Here is a 5,599-nt window from a genome sequence, read left to right on the forward strand (position 1 = left end):
TAGAAATGCATCCAAGTCGAGTCTAACTTACACATAGAAGATATTAATATACTGTGGAAATGCTCTACTATTGTCAGATCGAATGGGTCCATTTGGAAAAGTTGTTTGTAGAGAAATTTCTATTTTGGAATAAAGTTATGGCGAATAGAGATTTGCTTCTAAAATATTTTCTACAATTTGAATCAAGCTAGATATAGTTTGTGAACCATACTATATATGTGATACCCCATATGATATGGATAAAGGTAGATGGTATATGGGATCCCACATTGCTTGGGAATGATAAGTTCTTGCTCTTTATAAGGTTCCAATGGGGCTCCAATTGTATCATTGACTAATCCTTTTGGAGTATAGGCCATGTGGTTTGGGACGGCCCAATGGAAGACCCAAACCACATGGCCTATACTCCAAAAGGATTAGTCAATGATACAATTGGAGCCCCATTGAAATCTTATAAAGAGCAAGAACTTTTTCTTCCCAAGCAATGTAAGATCTCATACACTACCTACCCTTATCCATATCATATGGGGTATCACAATATATAATGCTGAAATTCATATTACTCAAGAGTACTAATATCCAAAATATTGCCATAAGCTACGTATTGTCTAATCACTACAAGAAAACTGTTTATTTGTTGCTAGCTATTTCCTGGGAAAATGATTATTTCCTGCTAAAATGAGTCTATTTTTGTTCCAAATTATCATTCTCATCTTAAATAATCTGTCCAAAATGTCAATTTTTTTTTTTTTGGTAGTGAATCTCTTCGAAGTTTTTTAAAATTTTGAGTCATAAAATTATAAACAAAAAATCTTGCTCTAGTAATGACAAATTGTGCATGTGTGGTTCTTAATTAGATGATGATAAGGTTGTTGATCATATGCCAATGGGGTTTGTACGAGAGCCAAGAGTAATATACAAGCGGCATTAACTTTGTCGTATCCATGCATTTTGTAACATTCATAAGGACCAGTACTTATTCCAATACCCTTGATTTGTACGTAGACCCTCTAGTCAATGAGGACATGTCCAAAAAAAAAAAGAAGTCTATTGGCCGTCGGCTTTTTTGGTCACTGTAAAAAAATAAAATAATAAATCTGAAGAGTTTCTTTCCAAAAATATTTTATAGGCCAGCTCTCCCCTTCAAAAGTCGTGATGATGTTACGTGGTGATCATGGATGGATCGTCCAGACTCCGAATTTTGCTCTCATCATCTCACAAATTAGTGAGCTTGCAATTCTTGGACCTGTCCCATTATACCGATCTTTTAGTGGACATATATAGCAGAACTAGAAATTTATATATAAAGGGGCAAATTATAATTAAGATATTAAAAATATTTTTATATATTCTCATAATTCCTATATATATATATGTAGGTGAACCGTCAAATAATTTTTGTCAAGACTATTCAAACGATCAACATCTCGTAGTACTGAGCATTTATTGTGGGCTTAGCACTCGATCGGGAGAATGACGTGAAATATAAATAAATTTTCACAAAATCAAATTGATCGTCAACCTTTGTAAAGTCAAGGTCTTCTATGTATCAGTAAACATGCATGCATGCAAACAAGAATATTAATTCCTGGTACTGTCCCAATTGTGCATTTACGAAGGTGGTTATTTGTATAGCATCTTGATGAAGATGGTTATCTGTCGGTCATAATTGTTCGATGCAATGTCGTTAATTATACTATCTGAAAGAATAAAAATATTTATAGTTCAAATCTAATTGCAAGCTTTCCTCTTGGTCTCAGTGAGTTGTCTCGAAACTATCTGACTGGTACAATTCCATCCGAATGGACTTCTCTAAAGTTGGAACGTCTGTACGTACTGTATTTTATTGGGATCCTTTAATATAACACATTATATTACATTAATCACTCATAACTTTTCAATTAATGCTCATTCTAGTTGAATTTAAATATTGGCTACTGTACAATGAAGTGAAAGAAAATAAAAGGAAACTAATTAACTAGCCTTTTACAAAAGATTTGTGTTGAATTTTTCCATATAAAGCATGTGTAGCTTTTGTGTTATTGACGTGAATCTGGTTGGCTTGAGTCTTTCTGATCTGTGGCATTATCTTCAATGGTCTGAATTTCCCATTTGGTGGCTGCAGTATCCTCAACGCTAACTTCCTCACTGGAGAGTTGCCAGTCGATCTCACTTATCTCACAAACTTAACTGAACTGTGAGTGGTTGTAAGCCATTTGTATTCTGATACTAATTTTACATGTTTTCTTTGGAAAACACATGTTTGGATGTCTTCTATCTTGTTTCTGCCTTGACCAAATGCAGTAGGATTAGCAGCAACAACTTCACTGGAAGAATACCTGATTTTTTTAATAGTTGGAAAAAGCTTCAGAAATTGTATATATTTTCTTTTTCTAAATATATCATTTAAATGTCTTCTAGTTGAATATTCTAATGAAATCTAACAAAAGAGAATTATGCTCTTAATAGAGAGATCCAAGCTAGCGGTCTCACGGGGAATGGCCCATTCCTCAAAGCATTTCTGTCTTGAGTAATTTAACTGAGCTGTAAGTGTAACGCCCCGTCCCCGTGGATCCAGAGAGTTAACTCATATAACCTGATAATCAACTCTAACAAGGCTAGAGTACTTCTAAATTCAAGAATATATATTTTTCCAAACCTCAAATCAAACGTAAATACTTCAATTAAATAAATCACATAGACTCATTTATCCAATATTCAATCCAACAACCCAAATAAAATCAACTCTTCTTCATGTCTCAAATAACAACTAGAAATAATATAACAATAACATAAGTCTCCATAAACCGTCTAAATCCATTGAAGCAAACTTAAGAAAAATAATTAACTTCCAACATCAACACTAATACCACGAGATACCCAACAACCATTCACTGCTAATCTTCTCCATAAACTCTAATACCGATCCTCAGCTGAACCATCAATGTCATCTGAAATATTATGAAGATTAAAGGGGTGAGTTATCAACAACTCAACAAGCAAAGAGCATATACTAGCATGTAAACATGAGCATTTATAACATTTGATAAGCCGAACAAAACATTTACTTTCAGAATGCAGAAACAAAACTTGTACTAAAACATTAGAGCGAAATTTTCAGAAAAAGAAACTTATTCCAAAAAGAGAATCCGTTGGCATTTCTAAACTGAAACATTATAATCATATCATCGTTTAATATCACATCGGGACAACACCATGTTTAACCCCCGTGGTAGGGTTATAAACCACCATTATACCCGTGGCTGGGCCATATTCCTTGTTTCACCCCCGTGGTAGGGTTATAAACCACCATTATACCCGTAGCTGAGCCATTTTCCATGTTTCACCCCCGTGGTAGGGTTATAAACCACCATTATACCCGTGGCTGGGCCGTATACCATGTTTCACCCCCCTGATAGGGTTATAAACCACCATTATACCCATGGCTGAGCCTTAACAGAAACAGAATATATTTCATCGAAAATCCAATTATAATCATATACAGAATCAGAACTTCATGCCAAGGTTTTCATATGACACATCATTTCATATTCGCTCTTTTACATAGTTCAGAAATAAAGTGCACAAAACTAGCTCATGTCTATACCAGTCATGACAGAAAAACACTTTCTCTTATATAGAATTTATGCATATGCAGAATAAACATCTGAAATTGTTTTCAGATCATCTCTTTTCAAAAAAATAAACACATTTATTATCAAAGTCAACCTCCTTTTATTTGTTTTCTGCAAAACTAGTATATGAACCCCGCTTACTTGACTTCTTCGTATTATCAACACCTTGAGCCAGAACTCTAATAGTAACACCACCTAAACAAAAAGAACATATATCCAACATTTAATAACCAATCTAGTAGACTTCTATTTATTGAGTAATAAATCAAAACAATCCCTTCACAACTCCATAACTATCTAACAATTAAACCCGAACAACTCCCTCTTCAAATCATTCGCATTTAAAACCCAAAACAGCCACCACTTTCTATTAACACCAACCAACTATAATTATTTCCAAAACTAACCACAGCAACTCCAACAATTAAAACATAACCCAAACCAAACTTCACTTCCAACCTTCGAATAAAATAATTTCAGTGCAAGCATCAATACTCTAGTCATTCAACAATTCAAAACTTGCATAAAAGTTCAATAGAACTAGCTCAAAACACCCATCCTTTTACACCAAATAGTCTCAAATAATAATCCAAAACAGTCTCACAATTCATCCAAAATCATACTCCTCACATCCAGACTTCCAACACACTCTACCAGAATCCAACAAATAAAACATCAACTCAAAAATAAATTTCAAATATTCTTCTACTGAAAATGCTACTGGTCTGCGCAGAGAGGAAATACTGTCTAACTGTGATGTACGGCCAACCAAGTAGTGTGTGTATGTGCGCGATAGACAAACCGAAGGGAAGAAAGGATTAGTTACCGAAAGTAGGAATAAACAAATACTCCAGAGGATAGCTCCAACGAAGGCAGTAATCGAGACTCACGAAATGCTGCACAAAGCCGAAAGAAAAAATCACGAACTGCTGGTGAAGACAGGAATAGAAAACAGAAAATGAAAGAGGGGACGATTGTTCACCTTCGAAGAACCAGAAGGTTGAGACCCACGGAATCCTGAAAATGCCAGCCAAGGTGGAATCACAAGTTCGTGCAAGAGAGAGTCTGATTAGTTCGGAAATGTGATGAGGAAGACACTTATGTGCGGAACCGAAAATAAAATCATGGGGGTGTGTGTGACATACCAGTTTTGGTGATAGGGTATATTAGTAATATTTCCTAGTAAACTTTTATTTTAGAATTTATATTTTTATGAGTATAGTTTTATCAGAATTTATATTTAATTCTATCTCTATATTTCTATTATAGTTGCTATTTATGATTTGTTAGAGTTTTGTTTTAATAAGGATTTTTAAAGTGTTTCAGATTACGTTCACTGCGATGTGTGTTTTGAAATTAAAGTTTAAATTTTCTAGTCTCCGAACCTCATCACTTTGTTAGCCGCTGTTTGACAAATTCAAATCACCAATCCGTAAGTTCATCCACTTTGTTTCAAATTTGAAACCCTGCCGTAGTGTGTAAATTCGAGTCCTAGTAGGAGTCTAACTCTCATTAGAAAAACCCTATCAGATAGCCTTTCTACCGTCTTTATAAATCCATCTAGAATATCTGATTCAAACACAAGAAAAAAATACAAAGAAAACTCACTTGTTTTGGAGTTCTCTTCTCTGACCCGCAGCCACCCACTTCTTCTCGCAGTAACTCCACGCCACTCAGAGACGCGGGACTCCCTTCCGGCGTCACAGACGGTGCCGACCAGCCCAGCCCTAGCTCAGCCACCTCTTTTCCGGTAAGGCCTCGACCGCCATCAGCTCTCTTTCTCTCTCGGTAGTTTTCGGGATGTTTTCGGACTAACGGTTCTTTCTCTCTCTCTGTGTCACGGCGTCGCACCACCTTTCCCAGAGACCCCATCGCGTCGCCAGTCACTCCAACCACTCAGCGCCGCCGTCGCCGTCTACCCTCTCTCGGTGAGCTCCTCCATCGCAAACTCATTCTCTCTCAAC

General features: G+C 35.9%; 1 long non-coding RNA gene across 1 annotated transcript; it reads left to right on the forward strand.

Moving 5' to 3' along the window:
- The first annotated feature begins 2,108 nt into the window (after positions 1 to 2,108).
- Positions 2,109 to 2,497, forward strand: LOC108981964. Its single transcript, XR_001994641.2, has 3 exons — positions 2,109 to 2,197; positions 2,305 to 2,376; positions 2,470 to 2,497. It is a non-coding gene; the product is annotated as an uncharacterized LOC108981964 (long non-coding RNA).
- Positions 2,498 to 5,599: the final 3,102 nt, after the last annotated feature.

Source organism: Juglans regia, chromosome 1, assembly GCF_001411555.2.
Source record: "Juglans regia cultivar Chandler chromosome 1, Walnut 2.0, whole genome shotgun sequence".
Taxonomy (NCBI): domain Eukaryota; kingdom Viridiplantae; phylum Streptophyta; class Magnoliopsida; order Fagales; family Juglandaceae; genus Juglans; species Juglans regia.